Source organism: Phyllobates terribilis, unplaced genomic scaffold (assembly GCF_046119375.1).
Source record: "Phyllobates terribilis strain yellow unplaced genomic scaffold, ASM4611937v1 Scaffold_11__3_contigs__length_659146591, whole genome shotgun sequence".
In the NCBI taxonomy this organism is placed as follows: Eukaryota; Metazoa; Chordata; class Amphibia; order Anura; family Dendrobatidae; genus Phyllobates; species Phyllobates terribilis.
The window spans coordinates 386173431-386196389 of record NW_027362771.1 but is presented as its reverse complement, the minus strand read 5'-3'; the positions used below and the strand labels follow the sequence as shown (position 1 = coordinate 386196389).

At 44.0% G+C, this 22959-nt stretch overlaps 1 long non-coding RNA gene across 1 annotated transcript; it reads right to left on the bottom strand.

Annotated features, from left to right (window-relative positions):
• Positions 1–573: 573 nt before the first annotated feature.
• On the bottom strand, positions 574–21439 carry LOC141165191 (uncharacterized). Its single transcript, XR_012251086.1, has 4 exons — positions 21307–21439; positions 20463–20544; positions 19251–19460; positions 574–2678 (listed from the first exon to the last, which is right to left on the bottom strand). It is a non-coding gene; the product is annotated as an uncharacterized lncRNA (long non-coding RNA).
• Between the last annotated feature and the right edge of the window lie 1520 nt (positions 21440–22959).

Here is a 22959-nt window from a genome sequence, read left to right as displayed (position 1 = left end):
AATTTTCATAGTCATGAAAATACAGAAAAATCTTTAAATGAGAAGGTGTGTCCAAACTTTTGGTCTGTACTGTATATGTATATATAAAAATAAATAAATATATATATATATATATATATATATATATATACACACACACACATACATACATACACACACATTCCTCTCATCTTTTGAAGCATATAAGGAGGGACAAATGATACGGAGCATAACTCGCTGCGGCAAATTTGGACCACATCCCAAGCCACTCCCATTTATCATTATTTTGTACCCTGGCAGGAGGAGTTGTCAGAGGGGCAGTGGTAGTGAGTGAAATTCAGCAGACTCCTGAGACTGCAAGTTGTTGACCCAAATACGGGACTGTCTGCTGTATCCGTGGATGTTGGGACTAGAGATGAGAGGATGGATTCACGGTACTCCGGCCCAGCGTCCAGATCAGTGCTACCTGGCGGCTGGACGGGAGGCTGTGAATCTCTTACCTAAAAAAGACGCTGCACAGCTGTTATAGTAGGTGCTCGAGTAGGGGCCGAACCCGTATTATATAGAGGAATAACCTCGGCACTCAAAGCAGGATTAGGTGAAAAATAAATTTTATTGCAGTCCTAAAGCAAATCAAACGTTTCGGTCAAACTGACCTTCATCAGCAAAACTGCAGAATATAAATGTGAGAATACAGTACAAAGTGAGTGAATCATAATAAATTGAATAATCAATCTAGTACATAAAATGCAACTGTAAAATTGATTAATCCATAGGGTAGGGAGGGATAGTGGATAGGAGGAAAGAACACTGGGAAGGGGTACAGGGTCCTGCCTAGTGAAGCGGAGGGCTAAAGCTTGTTAGTGTAGTAACCCATATGTCACGTACCAGAATGACTGTATGGGGGTTCAAGGCATGGATGCCAGTGACTCGCTCCCTGGGCCGTGGGGCACGCGGAACCGGGCAATAGGGAGACGATGGGAGTAGTAGTGGCGGCCCGGTCCCGCGGCTCAGGGTGGTCAGACCAATGGTAGTCTGCTACCGTACTTTAGATAATGTCCGACTACGCCACCCGTGGATTGCGGTTATTAGGAACCGCCGCTGCATGCAGACCGCTGGGGCTGATGAGGTGTGCAGCTGGGGTAGTGTGACTCCCCACGGGAAGAGTGCGGCCCCACGGCAGTGTAGTGGATGGTGGGAGTGATAGTGGTGAGAGTCCCAGTACCGGTAGTGCCGGAGGAGCGAAAAAGCACACAGACAACGTACTGCAGTCCAGGGTCTTTACTCACGGTTAATATCCAAGTCACTTCAGCTGGCAATGACTGCCCGAGCCGTGCTGCGTCCACCAGGTGTGGGGCTCGGTCAACTCCCAGGCAGTTCAGGAATATGGCACAGGACCCCCTTCTTTCCTTTCTCTGGCCTGCCTCACCAGTGACCCACTTTTGTCCAGCTGCCGCAGACCTGCACAGGTAAACGTGGGCCCCGTTCCCCGCTGTCCTATATGGTGCCTTCCTAGCAGGTTTGATGAGGTGTCGCACCAATAAATGATCACGACGTCCGGTCTTTGGCTGAAGGTTGTTTCTCCTCCACCAACTTGGGATCCGGTACCCTTAATCTGCCTGACCCTTCACCCTGTATTCTCGTGGGTTCTTAGGGTCCCTTCCACCTTCTTGTTCCTGAGCCCTTCTGTTCCTCTCTCTCTTCCTTTCTTGTTCCTTCTCCTCCTGTTCCCACTTCTCCTCCTTCCTCGGCCTCTTCTCTAGGCCCACTTCTCTCAGGCTCCGGCCTCTTCTCTAGGCCTGCCTCTGGAGCAGCACTCAGCCTGAGCTGCTGCTCCCTGTCAGCTCTCCTCCCAACTTCTCCTCACAGACTGAACCCAGATCTAAGATGGCTCCTCCCTTTTATACTTCCCTCTAGCCATGAGCCCAGGTGACCAGCAACCAATGGGCTCCTACCTACGCTCAGGAACCAACCCCTATCTGCCCCTACAGCACTGGGTGTTCCACCCCCCTCCCCACTCCAGACAGGGACATAGTCGGTCGTGCCTGCACTTCTGTCTAGTGGGAGCACCGTTGAGCTGTCCCTCGGAAATGGGGTGTGTGTGTGCTGTATGCAGCTAACTGAGCCCTGGTCCATACTCCATCCTTACCTGGGAGTGGAATATCACACCTCTGGCAGAGGTGCAATACCCCTGTAGCGGCCGAACCCTCGGGGCGCTACACCAGGACTAAGTGTCACTCAGAGAATCTGTAGGGTACAAAATGCTGGATTACTTAGAGGATAAATATGGTGTGAAACTAGTGGTGCTGGTCAGCCATCTGAGAACCATACATTGGAAGCTGCGTCTAGGGAGCCTGGTAGCGAACGCGGTGTCCACCGCTTGTTTCTCGTGCTCTCCTGCTATGGGGGCGGCTCCTCTAAATATGTGAGTGATAGGTGGGCTGGCCAATGAGGGCTAGGGCTGCAGAGCACGTGACCGCGGAAAAGCGGAAGTGCCCGTGTGACGTCACCGGATGTGACGTTTCGCTGATGCGTGCGGTCCAAGGCGCTGAGGCTTGTGTTCCACGTGGTAGGAAGTGGGCGTGCCTGACTGGGGGGACCTTTCTCACGTGCTGTGAGGATGTGAGTGCGCTGCAGCCAAAGCGCTGAAGGTGGTGGAGACAGACAGGAGGGAGGATGGGATCACAGGGTAGGGAGATCTGCAAGAGAAGGGAACAATAAGTAAAACATGGTATACAGGGCGGTGTTCCGAACTCCAGTACAAGTCAGTTACAATACAATTAGTGTACCTTAAGACAAGTAAATGTACACAACAGGTATATGGAAATCACATTATAGATACCAAATTGAGTAAGTTCATAAGCAACTGTTGATGAACCCAGACGACATGCGGGTTCTCACCCCATGTAAGGGACATAGGCAGGCATAAAAGGGCATGAAGAAGCCATGATGGCTCAATATGGGACCTGAATCTCAGATAGTATATATGTATGAATGAATGAACTGTTGCGGAGGTCAGTGGTCTTCAGCCTTATTTGATACGTTTTTGGTGCAGATGTGAAGTCGCGTTTTTAATGTGTTTTTTTTATAGTACAGAAAAGCTTTGATTCTGCACTCAAAATAGTAACTGCCGTTTTTTACATGTGTTTTTTTAGGCTCCACATAGAAGACTAGAGAAAAAAAAGCACGAAACCGCATAGTTTAGCCGCGTCTTAAGAACACAGGGGGCGCAGTTTTCATGAAATCACGTTCACTTTGCTTGGACAGTTAAACACAGCAGAATTTCTGTGCAAAAAAAAACAGCAGAAAAAATGCAACATTTACGCTACATGTGAACACGGTCTAAATATCTAAGCACAGTGGATGTGATTTCATGAAATCTCCATCCTCGGGGTGTCTAAAGACGCTGCTGAACTCTGCGGTTTTGGATCATTTTTTCTTTATAGGCTTCTTCTGAAAAAAAAAAAAAATGAATGAAAAAAACATGCCGTTGCAATTTCAACTGCAGAATCAAAGCTTTTCTTTAGTATTAAAAAAGCGTTAAAAACTCTGCTTCATATCTGCCCCAAAATCGCATCAAATAAGGGGGAAAACACATAAAAAAATGCAGCAAACACGCAATAATCAGAGAAGATTGTTATTGCGTCGTGTGGTTTAGACCCCTGCAGAAAACGTGCAGGATAAAAAGCAGTAGAAATAATGCAGCACGGCCTCAGCATTACATTTTTAATACATTTTTATGGGTTTAATAGAGAAAAAATATCAACTACGTCATTTTTTTATGCCATTTATCGATTCCCATAAATAATCTGATTGCTGTGTTGCGCGGGTCATTACGATTACAGGGACACCGAAAATGTAGATGGTATTTTCTGACTGTGATGTTCATTATTTAAAAAAAGAAAAAAAACATTAAAAATAACAAGATTTTAACTGTGTTTTTCATTATTTTTTAGTAATTTTATAGGAAGAAAAAGAATCTATTTTATTCTCCCTCTACAATAGAGTCATAAAAATCCACTGCTGCACTGCTGTGTACAATGTATCAGTACAATCTGCCTGTGGAGTCAGACCCTGCAATACAGATCTAGTACACAAAATTCTCACCATTACGTTACTGGAGCCTGTGGCTCAGTAGCTTTAGATCCTGCCTGTGATGTTGAGGGTTGTGGATTCAAGACCAGTGGAAACTCTCACAGAAACAAAAAAATTATATTTTTGTAATTGCTTATTATTTGTATTAGTTTCATAGGAACAAAAACATCTGACTTATTCACCTCAGTATACAAATACAAAGAAATACAAGAAATACACTGCTGTGTACAATGTACATGTAGGTGAACAATCTGCTTCTGGGTTCACTGCCTGCAATAGGGGATGAACTAAACAGAATGAAGAAAAAGAATAAATAAAAAGAATGAAAATAACTTATAGTTGCAAAAATATGGAGAGGTATTCTAGACTTCTTATGCATCTTGGATATGGAATGAACATGGAATATATGTAGAATACAGGGAACTTAACACATATCCCATATAAAGAGGTGTATATTATAGTCCCTGTGCTTGATAGGTGGGGAATGAACATGAAATATATGTAGATAATAGGGGAATGAACACATATACAATATAAACAAGTGTATATTATAGTCCCTGTGCACGATAGGTGGGAAATGGACATAAAATATATGTAGGCAATAGGGGAATGAACAAATATCCCATATAAACAGGTGTATATTATATTCCCTGTGCTTGATAGGTGGGGAATGAACATGGAATATATGTAGATAATAGGGGAATGACCACATATTTCATATAAACATGTGGATATTATATTCCCCGTGCTAGATAGGTGGGGAATGAACATGAAATATATGTAGATATTAGGTAAATGAACACATATTCCATATAAGTAGGTGTATATTATATTCCCTGTGCTTGATAGGTGGGGAGTGAACATGAAATACAGTGGTGTGAAAAAGTGTTTGCCCCCTTCCTGATTTCTTATTCTTTTGTATGTTTGACTTAAATGTTTCAGATCACAAAACAAATTTAAATATTAGACAAAGATAACACAAGTAAACACAAAATGCAGTTTTTAGCATGAAGGTCTTTATTATTAAGGGAAAAAGAAATCCTAACCTACAGGGCCCTGTGTGAAAAAGTGATTGCCCCACATATTAAAACATTTATTAACTGTGGTTTATCACATCTTTGGGAAGCTAAGTTCAATTTCCCTAATCACACAAAGGCCTGATTACTGCCACACCTGTTCTCAATCCAGAAATCACTTAAATAGGACCTGCCTGACAAAGTGAAGCAGACCAAAAGATCCTCAAAAGCTAGAAATCATGCTGCGATCCAAATAAATTTAGGAACAAATGAGAAACAAAGTAATTGAGATCTATCAGACTGGAAAACATTATAAAGCCATTTCTAAACTTTTGAGACTCCAGTGAACCACAGTGAGAGCCATTATCCACAAATGGCGAAACCATGGAACAGTGGTGAACCTTCCCAGGAGTCGCCGACCAATCAAACTTACCCCAAGAGAGTAGCGACGACTTATCCAAGAGATCACAAAAGACCCCACAACAACGTCCGAAGAACTGCAGGCCTCACTTGCCTCAGTTAAGGTCAGTGTTCAAAAATGGCATGCATGGCAGAGTTCCAAGACGAAAAGCACTGCTGAGCAAAAAGAACATAAAGGCTCATATCCGTTTTGCCAGAAAACATCTTGATGACTGCCAAGACTTTTGGGAGAATACCCAATGTATTCCCATTACATCTGACATAGAAGTAACAGAGCATTTCAGAAAAGGAACATCATACCAACAGTAAAATATGGTGGTAGTGTGATGGTCTGGGGCTGCTTTGCTGCTTCAGGACCTGGAAGACTTGCTGTGGTAAATGGCACCATGAATTCTGCTGTCTACTAAAAAATCCTGTAGGAGAATGTTCAGCCATCTGTTCATGACCTCAAGATGAAACGCACTTGGGTTATGCAGCAGGACAATGATCCAAAACACACCAGCAAGTCCACCTCTGAATGACTTAAGAAAAAACAAAATTAAGACTTTGGAGTGACCTAGTCAAAGCCCTGCCCTTAATCCGATTGAGATGCTGTGAAAACCCGCCAATGTGGCTGAATTACAACAATTTTGTAGTGATGAGTGGGCCAAAATTCCTCCAGAGCGTTGTAAAAGACTCAGTTATCGCAAGCGCTTGATTGCAGCTGTTGCTGCTAAGGGTGGCCCAACCAGTTATTAGGTTTTAGGGGGCAATCACTTTTTCACACTGGGCCCTGTAGGTTTGGATTTCTTTTTCCCTTAATAATAAAGACCTCCATTTAAAAACTGCATTTTGTATTTACTTGTGTTATCTTTGACTAATATTTTAATTTGTCTTGTGATCTTAAACATTTAAGTGTGACAAACATGCAAAAGAATAAGAAATCAAGAAGGGGGCAAAGACTGTTTCACACCACTGTATATCACTATTTACACTTAAAAGATACATTAGGGATGAATTTCACAGACACGGCCTGCAAAACCCAATTAATCCCACAATTGCCGATAACAGCCGTTCACATGGAGCTTTCACTTGATCAGAGCAATTTAAAAAATGAAAGCTGATCTCTGCGAGCTGCGACACTACTGGAACGGCGCTGGCACGGTAGGTGAGTATAGGTGTTTTTATTTTAATAAGGGCAAACAATCAGATTGAGAAGGGGTTGTCCTAGTAGTGGACAACCCCTTTAAGCAAGAGCACAATACCCCCTGTGAGCAGGAAGCCCGGAGGCAGGAGAGCAGTGTCCTTCAGAGGACAAGATGACACAACCACTTTTATAAAGACCACCAGTAGACTCTTTTCACACATCATTTTTTGTGGATTTTTTTTGCTTGTAAGAAAATTGTTTTCATGCATATTATTACCAGCTTTTCCAAATGGCATTTTATTTAATTCAGATATGTTTGTGTCTTTTTTATGCCTTTTTAAGTCCTACAAAGAAACTTATGGGAAAACACATGAAAGAAACGCCACACTTAGGGCTTGTCAAAAAACACACCTAAAGTGAGCTGTCGCACAATAAAAAAAGCCTGATGTTTGTAGAGCATTTAATATTACCTGTTGTCTTTTAGGCTACAGATGAAAAAATGCAGAAAAAAAAAGTTAAATAAAAAACCTTGCTGGTTGCTGTATACTATGCTGATAGCACACTGTCACAGGGTGGGTTGCAAGCACCCAGGACAAGACAAGTATGTGCCCCCTAACCCGTGAACCAGTAGCACTCCCTGAGTCCTTTCCAAAAGCCCAGTATTGCACATGTATTGTAATTTAAGAAAAATACTGATGTAATTATATTTTATGATTTCAACTCTTAATTTATTTCTGCTTTTTGCTGAAATCAGATCTCAAATTTTAAATATATAACACTTTATACTTTATTTAATTGTTTGCTTTGTATTTTTTATTACATTTTTTATGTAACAATTTTATTACCCTAACCCTATTCCTAACTTTAACCATAACCCTATTCCTAATCTGGTCCCTAACCCCAGCCCTAGCCCTAACCATAGACCTAATCCTAAACCAGGCTCTTGCCCTACTTGTAACACTAGTTCGAGTTAGAAAAAATGTAAAACTATGAAAGCAGCTCTATAAAATAAATGAAGACAGTATTGAGCAGCAAAGCGGATGCCCACCCAACGCTACTTATGCCGAGCGCAGAAGTGGAGATGAGTTTGCCAGTGGCTGCTGCTCTCTACATAAGCAAAGATCAAAATTACAAATTTGTAATGAAGTGAGCTTCATGATATAAGTCGCTGCCTAAGCAGAGCACAACAGCCTATGGCAAACTCATCTCGAGTGCTTCACTCTATATAAGCAGAGACTGAGACAACAGAAAATGAGCAGCGAATGAATGAACACTGGTTATATGCCCTGCACATGATTAGAGCTGTCTTCAATAATTAGCTGCTCATTTTCTGCCATTTTAGCCACTGCTTATACATATCACTGAAGTCAAAATGAGTTTGTCATAGACTTCTGTGCTCTGCATAGGCAGCAATCAAAACAAACATTATTATACTTAGCTTTGTTATTTCAGCCGCTGCTTATGCTGAGTACAGCAGTGGATGAGAAACTCATCTCGCTTGCTTTGTTTGCAGCCTGTCGATGCAAATAATATAGAGATGTCAACTATTTCTCAATAAGTACAATGGTCAGGTATATAGTTCATTGATGTGGATAAATAATACAGCATATTGTTAAAATGGGCCCTAAAATACTAAAATTATCTGTGAGATAATACTGAAGTGATGAAAAATGGAAAAGATAAAGTTTAAATCAACTAACTAAAAACAGTAGAACAGAAACAGATTTAATTTTATTACAGCCCTTATATCAAACTGATACATTCCCATCCTTATACTGTAGCATACACCTTGGATTCTTATTGGTCAGTTACTGATCACATGACCAGTGCCATCCAGGTGCCCGTGCGCTCAGTTGACAGTTAGGAAAGTGACAGTTGGAGTTGACTGGTGATTGTGAAGAAGCTGTCTGCGGACTGCGATCAAAGCGATATTATGGAGAAGGAGGTTTTAGGGAGGAAGAAAGCGAGGAAAAGAAGACACCTGGAGTCATCAGCTGATGAGGAGTCTTCTATCAAAAAAAACAAAAAGAGGGGAAGAAAGAGTAAAAAACCAGACTCAGGACGGAAGATGTCTCCCACCCCAGAGATGGAGCGAGTGGACGAGGACGTCATTGCCAAGAGTGAAGGACTCAAGAACAGAAGACACATGGACTCATCGGCTGATGAGGAGTCTTCTATCAAAAACCCCAACAGGAAGGGAAAAAAGAGAAAAAAAACAGACTCAGGACGGAAGATGTCTCCCACCCCAGAGAAGGAGCGAGTGGATGAAGACGTCATTAGCCAGAGTAAAGGACCGAAGAACAGAAGGATCGACCTGGACTGTTCAGAGGAACGAAAGACACCAATCATTAAGACTAATAGTCAGAAGAAAGAAGATGTGGGAAGCTCAGGTAAGAAGAGAAATGTAACTAGTAATTATAGGGAACGTTATTGTACATGTTTTATACCTCCACATATAATCCAGGAATAAAGTCAGCAAAATGGTTCCAAATCTAACTTTATAATGAAAAATTACCAAAACCAGTTTTATATTAGAGCAGATGAGTATAGGGGTTGTGGGCAGTTTACCAATATAAAGTGGTAAGAGTTATCTGTTCCCAAATCTTGGTGAAATGTTCTTATCATTGTGTAATGTCCTGGTTCAGTTCTGCTGAGATTTACCACAACACATGGAAAATGCTAACACCTTTTCAAAGGGAATCTGGCAGCAGTTTTGTGTTATCCTATCTGAGAGCAGTAAGATATAGAGGCAGAGATCTTTGTAACAATGATGTACTACTCATTGGGCTACATTGTATAATTTTGATAAAATCACAGTTTTATCTGCTACGGATTTACCAGTTCTAACAACACTGATTGGCAGGTTTCTGTGTGTGTACACTGTGCATAGGCAGAAAGCTCCCAATCAGTGGTGGGGGCGGGGTTATACAGAGCTCATGAATCTAGATGACTACCTGGCAGCAGTCCTTTAGTGATAATCTCCTGCTGATAAAACAGTGGTTTTAGCAAAAGTACAGCATGCAGCCCAAAAAAATGACATTTCTCTTTAAATATTATATATCTATATATCTCTCTATAAATATTATATCTCAGATTAGGTGTCAAAACCTTGGTGACATAGCCCCTTTAAATGCTGGATTGCCTGAAATAAAAAAACAAAACACATCCCTCCTGGAATGGCGCCATTCCACCGATGTTGGCATTGAGTCTCTTGGTAAATATGAAGTGTTTTTCGTTTATTTGAGGCCCTGTAGCATTCCAGAAGGGGATGACAAGTAGTGGACAAACCCACACAGTCCAATTAAATGCCAAATTTGTGCAAATGTTAGAATGTTGCAATCTCCTTCTCTACTCCCCTCTTATCTCCTCTTCCCACAATCGCATATATGGTTTCTCCCGTGCTTCCCCCCTACTCTGGAACTCTCTACCACAACACATCAGACTCTCGCCTACCGTGGAAACCTTCATAAGGAACCTGAAGACCGACCTCTTCTGACAAGCCTACAAGCTGCAGTAACCCTCGCTCCACCATACCGCTGCACGACCAGCCCTACCCTCACCTACTGTACCCTCACCCATCCCTTGTAGACTGTGGCCCTCGCGGGCAGGGTCCTCTCTCCTCCTGGACCAGTCTCTGGCTTGTATTGTTCATGATTATTGTGCTTGTCTTTACACCTTCTCACATGTAAAGCGCCAGGGAATAAATGGCGCCATAATAATAAAGAATAATAATAATCCTTGTGATACGTGTAAAGGATTGTCCGTCTCTTAGGAGTTTTATTTCATGAGTATTGCTGTAGCTTCTCAGCACCGTACATTTTGAGATCCTTGTGTCTGCCTTGTGTACCTGCTGTAGCGGGTGTGCCATGTCTGCGTTATCCTCCATATTGAGGTCTTCTCCTATATACTTCCTGTAATGCAGCCCACATCACCCATATTACTAGATTCTCATCAGTTGTTCTTGATCCCATCTCCTGACAGCAGTGATAGATCGGTGACATGGAGCTGCTGTCCCCTGATGTATAATGCAGTCTCACAGCCTCATTTATCAAAACTGTTCATTACATTGTCTTTGTTGTCCATAGCAACCAACGAGAGCTCAGCTTTCATTTCTCAACCTGCTTTGGTAAAATGAAAGCTGATCTGTGATTGGTTGTTTTGGGCACAGTAGACAGCCCTACTGTAAGGGTATGTGCACATGGTCAGGAGGCGCTGCGGGTTTGAAGCTGCGTGTTATGCAGCGTCATACCCGCAGTGGCTAGATGTTACAGCATAGTGGATGGGATTTCTAGAAATCCCATGTCCACTATGCGTATGTTGGCTGAAGATCACTGGCGGAAACTGACAAGCAGCGTGTTTTTCAGACCTGCAGCATGTCAATTTCTCTTGCAGGTCCGCATGTGAACTTTCCCCATAGACTAACCTCTATGAAGAAAGTCCGCATGTGAAAAAAAAATGGCGCCACTCATTTACATAATGAGGGCGGAAGCTATTCCACAGTGTCGGGACCGCAGGCGGCTCCTGACCGTATGCACATACCCTAAGGCTGTGTGCACACGTTGTATTTTTGCTTCGCTTTTTTCATTGCAGATTTGTCACAAAACTTGAAGGATTTCCTGTTGCAAAGTGAATGAGAACTCTGAAGACTCCTGCACACGTTGCTTATTTGTGACTGGCAGATTTGGTGCAGATGTAAATAGATAGCGTGGTAAGCGCATGCACCGACTCCGGCACCATTTCATTGAAGTATTGTGCTACAAAATTAAAGGGATCCTTTCATCAGAAATAACGCTATTACCCTGCATATATAACAGTTAATCTGCAGATTAACAATATTACTATGCTGCCCAGCAGCTGAGTGCAGCGGGAAGAAAATTAACTCTATTCTCCTCGCCAGCATTCTGTTTCAGTCATGGGGGTGGGACAGTGCCGGTTCGGTCACCACTCTGAGTATACAGAGCGTCCCCTATAACTGCGCCCCCAGCACTGACTGACACTGGCTCTACATTGAGGCCGGCTGTCAGTCAGGGCCGGGGTTACATCGGCCGCTCTGTATTCTCAAAGCAATGACTGATCCAGCGCCGGACAAGACCCCATGAATGAAATTGAATGCTCCCCCATCAGAGTGTATGCTCCTCTATCCGGGTATATGCTTCCCCCATCCTGGAATAAGTTCCCCCATCCAGGTCCTCCATTCTGGTATATGCTCCCCCCATCCTGGTATATGGTCCTTCATCCAGGTCCCCCATCCTCGTCCATGCCCCCCCCCCATCCTGGTATATGGTCTCCTTATCCGGGTCCCCCATCCTGGTCCATGCTCCCCCATCCAGGTCTCCCATCCTGGTACATGCTCCTCCATCCTGGTATATGCTCCCCCATCCAGGTCTCCCATCCTGCTACATGCTCCTCCATCCTGGTACATGCTCCCCCATCCAGGTCTCCTATCCTGGTACATGCTCCTCCATCCGGGTATATGCTCCCCCCATCCTGGAATATGTTCCCCCATCCTGGTGTCCCATCCTGGTAAATGCTCCCCCATTCTGCCTGTTCTGCTGTTCTTCCATCCATAAAAAAAACAAAACACTCCGACCTTTTTCCATCTCCCTTGCAGCGTGTCCTCGATCTCTGGCGAGGCTGGAGGAGTGTGGCGCCAGAGTTTGTGACTGCACATAGTGCTATGTGAGGCTCATACTGTATATAGGGAGCAATGTGGGGCTCATACTGTATATAAGGAAGCTATGTGGGGGGCTCATACTGTATATAGGGAGGCTATAAGGGGCTAATTCTGTATAAAGGAAGGCTATGGGGGGCTCATACTGTATATAAGGAGCTATGTGGGGGGCTCATATTGTATATAGGTAGGCTATGGGGGCTCATACTGTATATAGAACGGTTATGTGGGGCTCGTACTGTTTATAGGGAGCTATGTCGGGGTAATACTGTCTATAAGGAGCTATGCGGGGGTTCATATTGTATGTAGGTAGGCTATGGGGGGCTCATACCATATATAGGGAGGCTATGGGGGGCTCATACCATATATAGGGAGGCTATGGGGGGCTCATACTGTATATTGGGAGGCTATGGGGGCTCATACTGTATATAGGGAGGCTATGTGGGGCTCATACTGTGTATAAGGAGCTATGCGGGGGTTTATACTGTATATGCTATGCTATGACTAAGGGTCAAATATGATCCGAAACGCGTAAGCCTACACATGCTTTTATCTCTGTTGGAATTGTATTTTTTAACGATGGATTAAATAAAGGCTTTTTTTAATTTTGCTACATCGTGTGCTGGAAAACTACTTTTTACTTTCACTGTATATAAGGAGCTATGCCGGGATTCAGACTGTATACATGGAGGCTATGTGGGGCTCATACTGTTTATAGGGAGCTATGTGGGGCTCATACTGTATATAAGGAGCTATGTGGGGGGCTCATATTGTATATAGGGAGGCTATGGGGGGCTCATACTGTATATAGGAGGCTATTTTGGGGATCATATTGTATATAAGGAGCTATGTGGGGGGCTCATACTGTATATAGGGAGGCTATGTGATGCTCATACTGTATATAGGGAGCTTTGTGGGGCTCATACTGTATATAAGGTTCTATGTGGGGGGCTCATACTGTATATAGGGAGGCTATGGGGGGCTCATACTGTATATAGCGAGCTATGCGGGTGCTCATACTGTATATAGCGAGCTATTTGGGGGCTCATACTGTATATAGGAGGCTATCTGGGGGCTCACACTGTATATAGGAGGCTATTTGGGGGCGCATACTGTATATAGGAAGCTATGTGGGGCTCATACTGTATATAGGGAGCTAAGTGGGGCTCATCTATAATATAACGCTACAAGCGTCCCTCTGTCTGAAGCCTCTATAGACTGCGCAAGTGCAACACGCCTCTGGCTCCAGACAGAAAAACGCATGGAGCCGTTACAGGTAAGAGGAGTGTATGGCGCTGAAGATTACAGTATGCGTAGACACTGAACGCATAACACGATCTTCAGCGCCATACTTACATACTTACCTGACAAGGAGGAGCGTTGACGCGGCGCCTCTCTTCTCGCCGGAGACCAGAGCAGGAGTGAAGGCGCATGTGCATAGCGCTATCCAGCGCCATTTTACTGAAGACACATTTGCAGTGTGTTTTCAGCAAAATGACGCCAGACAGCGCGGTATGGGCACGCGCATACTCCGGCACCGCACTTTTCCCCCGGCAGAACAGGACACCGCAGCGCTGGAGCACAGGGAAGAAAGGTGAGTATAAGTGGGTTTTTTTGTATGTGTGCAGCGTGAAAGGGATGAGGGGGCCACACATACCAGGATTGGGGGGTGAGGGGGCCACACATACCAGGATTGGGGGATGAAGGGGCCACACATACCAGGATTGGGGGATGAAGGGGCTACACATACCAGAATTGGGGGATGAGGGGGCCACGCATACCAGGATTGGGGGATGAGGGGTACCATGTATACCAGGATTGGGGGGGATGAGGTGTGCCATGCATACCAGGATTGGGGGGGATGAGGTGTGCCATGCATACCAGGATTGGGAGGTGAGGGGGGCCATGCATACCAGGATTGAGGATGAGGGGTGCCATGCATACCAGGATTGGGGGGGGGAGAGGGGTGCCATGCACACCAGGATTGGGGGTGAGGGGTGCCATGCATACAAGCATTGGGGATGAGGAGTACAATACATACCTGGATAGAAATTTGGGGTACCATGCATACCAGGATGATGGATGGGGTGCCGTGCATACCAGGATGAGGGGTACCATGCATACCAGAATAGGGATGAGGGGTATCATGCATACCAGATTAGGAATATGTGGTGCCATGCATACCAGGATTGGGGGATGAGGGAGGGGGATGAGGGAGTGGCATGCATACCAGGATAGGGATGAGGGGGCCATACATACCAGGATTGAGGATGTGGGAGCCATGCATACCAGGATGAGGGGTTGGGTGCCATGCATATCAGGATTGGGGGATGAGGTGGCCATACATACCAGGATTGGGGGATGAGGTGTGCCATACATACCAGGATGACGGGTACCATACATATCAGAATAGGGATGTGGGGCACCATGCATACCAGGATGAGGGATGTTGTGCCATGCATACCAGGATGAGGGTACCATGCATACCAGAATAGGGATGAGGGGTACCATGCATACCAGGACAAGAATGCGGGGTACCATGCATACTAGGATGAGTGATGAAGTGCCATGCACACCAGGATTGAGGGATGAGCAGGCCATACATACCAGAATTGGGATGAGGGGTGCCATGTATACCAGAATGAGGGGTACCATACATACCAGAATAGGGATGCAGGGTAGCATGCATACCAGGATGAGGGATGGGGTGCCATGCATACCAGGATGAGGGGTACCATACATACCAGGATTGGGAATGAAAGGTGCCATACATACCAGAATTGGGGATGAGGAAGCCATTCATACCAGGATGAGGGATTGGGTACCATATATACCAGGATTGGGGGATGAGGGGTGCCATACATAACAGGATTGGGATGAGGGGTGCCATGTATATCAAATTTGGGATGAGGGGGCAATGCATACCAGGATGAGAGATGGGGTGCCATGCAAACCAAGATTGGGATGAGGGGTGCCATGCATACCAGGATTGGGGATGAGGGATGCCATGCATACCAGGATTGGGGATGAGGGGTGCCATGCATACCAGGATTGGGGATGAGGGGTGCCATGCATACCAGGATTGGGGATGAGGGGTGCCATGCATACCAGGATTGGGGATGAGGGGTGCCATGCATACCAGGATTGGGGATGAGGGGTGCCATGCATACCAGGATTGGGGATAAGGGTTGCAATGCATACCAGGATTGGGGATGAGGAGTGCCATGCATACCAGGATTTGGGATGAGGGGTACCATGCATACCAGGATAGGGATCTGGGGGGCCATGCATACCAGGATTCGGATGAGGGGCCATGTATACCAGGATAGGGATGAGGTGTACCATGTATATCAGGATGAGGGATGGGGTGCCATGCATATCAGGATAGAGATCAGGGGTACCATGCAAACCAGGATGACGGGTATCATACATACCAGGATAGGGATGAGGTACCATGCATACCAGGATTGGGTATGAGGGAGCCATGCATACCAGGATGAGGGGCGCCATGCATGCCAGGATTGGGGATGAGGGGTGCCATGCATACCAGGATTGGGGGTGAGGGGTGCCATGCATACCAGGATAGAGATGAGGGCAGCACATAACAGGAAGGAGTAACAGGATTGGGAAGCACAAATACCAGGATGGGGGCAGCACAAATACCAAGATGGGAGACCATATACCAATAAAAATGTTTGCCACCCGGGCGTAGAGCAGGCTCAATAGCTAGTACTGTATATAGGGAGCTATGTGGGGCTTATACTTTGCATAGGGAGTGATGTGGGGACTCATACTGTATCTAGGGGCTTTGTGGGGACTCATACTGTATATACGGAGGCTATGGGGGGCTCAAACTGTATATAGGGAGGCTATGGGGGGCTCATACTGTATATAGGGAGCTATGCGGGGACTCATACTGTATATAGGAGGCTATTTGGGGGCTCATACCGTATATCGGGAGCTATGTGGGGCTCATACTGTATATCGGGAGCTATATGGGGCTCATACTGTATATAGGAGGCTATTTGGAGGCTAATACTGTATATAGGAGGTTATTTGGGGGATCATACTGTATATAGGTAGCTATGTGGGGCTCATACTGTATATAGGTAGCTATGCTGGGGCTCATACTGTATGTAGGAATTTATTTGGGGGCTCATATTCTATATAGGGAGGCTATTTGGGGCTCATACTGTATATAGGGAGCTATGCTGGGGCTCATACTGTATATAGGAGGCAATTTGGAGACTCATACTGTATGTAGGAGGTTATTTGGGGGCTCATACTGTATGTAGGAGGCTATTTGGGGGCTCATAGTGTATATAGGGAGCTATTTTGGGCTCATACTGTATATCGGGAGCAATGTGGGGCTCATACTGTATATAGGAGGCTATTTGGAGGCTCATGCTGTATGTAGGAGGTTATTTGGGGGCTCATACTGTATATAGGAGGCTATTGGGGGCTCATAATGTATATAGGGAGCCATGTGGGGCTCATACTGTATATAGGGAGCTATGCGGGGGCTCATACTGTATGTAGGAGGCTATTTGGGGGCTCATACTGTATATAGGGAGCTAAGTGGGGTTCATACTGTATATAGGGATATATGTGGGGCTTATACTGTGCATAGGGAGTTATGTGGGGACTCAAACTGTATCAAGGGGCTTTGTGGGGACTCATGCTGTATATAGGGGGGTGTCAGCATACTTAATTATGCTCAATATTCAGTCATACAATTAATATAATTTTTTAATTATTTTGCTAATATTAATATTGAGCAGAATTAATTTCAGCATATTGGTTCAGCCTCCACAACAGTCATGGTCCCTCATGTGGCCCCTCAGGAACATTAATCTCCCACCCTGCTCTGCCATACAGTACAGACCAAAAGTTTGGACACACCTTCTCATTTAAAGATTTTTCTGTATTTTCATGACTATGAATATTGTACATTCACACTGAAGGCATCAAAACTATGAATTAACACATGTGGAATTATATACTTACAAAAAAGTGTGAAACAACTGAAAATATGTCTTATATTCTAGGTTCTTCATAGTAGCCACCTTTTGCTTTGATGACTGCTTTGCACACTCTTGGCATTCTCTTGATGAGCTTCAAGAGGTAGTCACCGGAAATGGTCTTCCAACAATCTTGAAGGAGATACCAGAGATGCTTAGCACTTGTTGGCCCTTTTGCCTTCACTCTACAGTCCAGCTCACCCCAAACCATCTCGATTGGGTTCAGGTCTGGTGACTGTGGAGGCCAGGTCATCTGGCGTAGCACCATATCACTCTCGTTCTTGGTCAAATAGCCCTTACACAGCCTGGAGGTGAGTTTGGGGTCATTGTCCTGTTGAAAAATAAATGATGGTCCAACTAAACGCAAACCGGATGGAATAGCGTGCCGCTGCAAGATGCTGTGGTAGCCATGCTGGTTCAGTATGCCTTCAATTTTGAATAAATCCCCAACAGTGTCACCAGCAAACCACCCCCACACCATCACACCTCCACCTCCTCCATGCTTCACTGTGGGAACCAGGCATGTAGAATCCATCCGTTCACCTTTTCTGCATTGCACAAAGACACGGTGGTTGGAACCAAAGATCTCAAATTTGGACCCATCAGACCAAAGCACAGATTTCCACTGGTCTAATGTTCATTCCTTGTGTTCTTTAGCCCAAACAAGTCTCTTCTGCTTGTTGCCTGTCCTTAGCAGTGGTTTCCTAGCAGCTATTTTACCATGAAGGCCTGCTGCACAAAGTCTCCTCTTAACAGTTGTTGTAGAGATGTGTCTGCTGCTAGAACTCTGTGTGGCATTGACCTGATCTCTAATCTCAGCTGCTGTTAACCTGCGATTTCTGAGGCTGGTGACTAAGATAAACTTATCCTCAGAAGCAGAGGTGACTCTTGGTCTTCCTTTCCTGGGGCGGTCCTCATGTGAGCCAGTTTCTTTGTAGCGCTTGATGGTTTTTGCAACTGCACTTGGGGACACTTTCAAAGTTTTCCCAATTTTTCGGACTGACTGACCTTCATTTCTTAAAGTAATGATGGCCACTCATTTTTCTTTACTTAGAATTTGTATTATGGCAAGAAAAAAGCAGCTAACAGTCTATTCAGTAGGACTATCATCTGTGTATCCACCAGGCTTCTGCACAACACAACTGATGGTCCCAACCCCATTTATAAGGCAAGAAATCCCACTTATTAAACCTGACAGGGCACACCTGTGAAGTGAAAACCATTTCCGGTGACTACCTCTTGAAGCTCATAAAGAGAATGCCAAGAGTGTGCAAAGCAGTCATCAAAGCAGAAGGTGGCTACTTTGAAGAACCTAGAATATAAGACATATTTTCAGTTGTTTCACACTTTTTTGTTAAGTATATAATTCCACATGTGTTAATTCATAGTTTTGATGCTTTCAGTGTGAATGTACAGTTTTCAAAGTCATGAAAATACAGAAAAATTTTTAAATGAGTAGGTGTGTCCAAACCTTTGGTCTGTACTGTATATAGCGCTATATTATGTATAGGGTTGTACATAATGGAAAAACATTTCCGTCATTTTCCGTCTATAGATGTGAGCAGAACATCTGTGTGTTACTCACATGACCTATCACATGATCTATCAAAGACAATCATGTGACATGTCACGTGATACATCTGGTACCTGGGGGGGCCCACGCCTTCTAAACTGCCCGGGGCCCTGGCTACTCTTAATCCACCCCTGCTTGCAGGTGACAGCCTAAAACTCTATATGCTATCATTAATTACAGCCTGTTTTCTGGATATCTGTGCAGGGACATTGCCAGCTATTCGTATTATAGCTCTATCATCTGGGCGGCTCCTGGCCCATATGTGCACGGGTTATACGGTTCCCTTTTAACTTTTATTCTGCATTATGTGTTTTTAAATTCATTAATAAAAACTTAATTTTATAATTACCTCTATTCCTCTTCTTGATTTCTGAGTCAGGGATATCGGCTCAGAATAGTGTTGATTGAAGTCTTCAAACATATCTTTAGCTGCATGGGAGGACGTACAGAGGGACAAGGAGGCTGAGGCTGGGGGGTGCGGGGAGAGTCTGAGCCGCCAGGAGGGATTTGATAGGTGATGAGGTCATCGTACAGATCACATGACGTCAGAGACTGACTCCTGTCAACACATTAGTGCATGTACAGGATTAGTTGTCAGACTGGAGATCACATGACCCAATTCCCTATAATGAAAGGGATGTGTAGATATAACAGACGAGATGAAATAAAGTACTTCTACATGAACCATAGATTATACATTGCTGGGCAGTCCACTTATTACTCTGCAGTGAGGTTCTAAAATGTCAGTGGAGTGTAAGCAGTTTGCACAAGATCGTGAAGCTGTGGGGTGGGGAGCGGGCTGTCACACACAGCCAACCAAAAAAACTGAGCAGCACATCCAAACTAGTGTGTACAGGTGCCAGCTAAGACAATAATTCTAAGAGAAAATATAGCCGCACTCTGAAATACTAAGAATAATACATTTAGAGAACTGGAACAGCATTATTGCCATATAAAATAGGTAAAAGCTACATTATGTACATATGGAATAATGGAAAAAATGGAACTGCAATATTGCTATAGAAAAATTACAAAAATCACCGACTTAAACACTGTATAAGGATTTTAATCTTAAAACATCACTTTTATTTAGATTTAAAATATTTTAGTATCAACTATAGCAGCTATAATCAAATGGCCAAATGTTATTCAAGGTCATGCAAGGCAGGTTTGAAACGATAGATAAATCCCTATTATGACTCTAGTCTTACCCTACCTTACCGCAGAGGTTGGAACCCTGAACCTGCGCAATAGCGCCCGAGCGCGGACATCAACTCTCCCTGACTGACCCTGTATGGCCCTACAGAGAGAAGAAAGGTGGGGCAAAACCAACAAGGAATGGCTTTTTATCTAAAAAAAACCTTTGTCTAAGAAGACTAAATGTGAGATAACCCACTGCATACATATACTGGTATAGTCCTTTATTCAGATTCATCCACTATTTATTATCAGTGTCTCTCTATACTGTCTTGATTGGTATCATAGGGAGACAGGAAATTCCATGTATCTATCAGACAAACAAAAGATCATAATACCTATAGTTGTCCTAGAAAACCCCTACCTTACTGAAGAGGTTGGCACCCTAAATCTGCGCAGTGGCGCCCCGATCAATGTGGACTTTCCCCATCTGACCCTATTACGCCCTAAGATAGGAGAAATGTAAAGAAAATAACAAAATAAGTACCAGAAAAAGATATGCTATATCCTGTAATGAACTAGACAATGACCATTAGTACAATTATGGTCACTCTCTTTTAACCATAGAGATGGGTTTACTCAATCATATACAAAGAAATCCAAAATTGTTAAACAGTTTATAGTGAAAAAATAGGGTAGAAAAGATCAGTTGTCACTAGATTTTAAATATATATTAGGAAAGGGCACAGAACCACAAAGCTAGGCACACAAGAGATCAATAATTCATAGGTAGACTATAGGTCGTATACAAAAAACATATAACAAGGTGTATTAATATTGCACTTAGCCCTCAAAAACAAATCTTACATATCAATCTCTTTATGCGCCATGTCCCAATCAATCAAGACGTCAAACAACAGAGAGTGGTCATGTATAAGATATCCCCTTATCAATCTATGCAAATACACTGTTCACTTTTGCACCAAGGTGCCATGACTTATGTACATAATTAGCCCACCCCTACTCAGCATGAAATCCATAGTATGCCTAATTTCTCAGCGCGTTTCCCCTTCAATGGGTTCATCAGGAGAGCATACATCAAAATGATATATCAAAAACAAGATTCATGGACTTAGATTAAACCCTCATTCAGTCATTGGTTTAATGCAGCTGTGATAGGGAGATCATGCCCTTCTATGTCCACCTCAGGAACAATATGCCACAGGTACTCCTGAGAGTCATGCCTCCTTTTATATTTCCCTCCTTACATTGCCCTTCCAGTTCATAGCATAGCGTCAGCGGTGGGACACATATGTGTTCCATACTGCTGTTATATCCGGCCTCTAGTCCCCCTTACTACAGTGCGATATATGTCCTAACAGTTTGCGCATGCGCTATTCTGATACACATGTCGCCACTTCCGGTTTACTATCCCGATGTATGCGGTGGGACACAAATGCTCTCCTTATTGCAGCTGCGCACTCCGTGACCAATCACTCTTCTAGTCAGGAGAGTCACACTTTCATATCACATGTCAGCACTTCCGGTTCTGGACTAACACAGGCGGTGGAACGCAAATGTGCCCCTCACCCTGCGGCTGCGCACACAGGCACCGGTCACCTGTGCAATGAGATGAGCGGCGCTGAGTTTCCGCACATTCTAGCACATATACACATCACAGTTGGGGCGTCTTATTGCATCAGAAGCAACTCCAGATATCTCTCAATCCATAGCTGCATATTCACGGCTACCAAAGTCTAATGCTACATGCAGATGTTAACAATGAATGTTATGGATCATAAGGAGTGTGTCTAAAAGATTTAACATGATACATTGTTCCAGTAACCGCATACATCTAAGGGGGGAGGTCCTAAGAAGGGAGGTCCCATGTAAAGAGATATACAATTCATAAAGAGAATGACATTTTCTTTAGTAGATATCAAGGCAATTATTGGATATTACGAATATTATGGAGTAGAATTTTCTTTAATAGATATTCAACATAGAGGCAACGGATCAACAGGAAGCTTAACCTATAGCCTTAACAAGATAAATCATGTACTTATAATTGAGGCCATACATCAGTGTTTAACTAATACAATTCAAAACCAAGGTAATGGCCAAACTCCTCTTCGGGACAGTGGCCATATAGCAGACTCTCAAAATCAGGGAACAGAGCAGCAGTGAGTGTTGACCGGCATTAGGCAGAAGAAAATCTGGCCCAACCAATGGTGGCCAAATAGACAAAGGGGGTCCAAAAGTGGGGACTAAAATGGAAAACACAGAGGGGGTGGGGAGCATTAAGGGTAAATGGAACAATTAGATAAAACAGCCAAAATGCAATTGGTCATTTAAGCCATATGGTCTAATGCTCTTCATTCGGTAGATCCATCTGGCCTCTTTTTGTAAAATCAAGTGGTCCCAATCCCCGTCTCTGTTGTGTGGTGCAACTACTTAAATCACTGAGAAGCTTATGCTATCAAGGTCTCCCCCATGTATATCCCTTACATGGTTGGAGATGGGGGTGTCGCGAGCATTCGCAATGTCCCCTATATGCTCCCCCACTCTCCCCCGCAGTTCACGCTTCGTCTTTCCCATATAGTCTTTCGGACAAGTACATTGGCACAAGTATACTACTCCCATCGTTTTGCAGAATGGCAAAATGTCTACGCTGATATGTTTTTCCAGTACTTGTACTTGAAACATTTTTGATCTACATATATATTTGCAGAATTTACATCTTCCGCACCTAAAAATACCATTTTCTCTATTCTCTAACCATGTTATTTGTTGTCTAATCGGAGAGTAGTTACTATGTACCAATTGATCACAAATTAACCTCCCCCTTCTTTATGTTATAGATGGATAATCAGGGATGAGGTCACAAATTTCTGGGTCAGTTTTTAATATATTCCAATGTC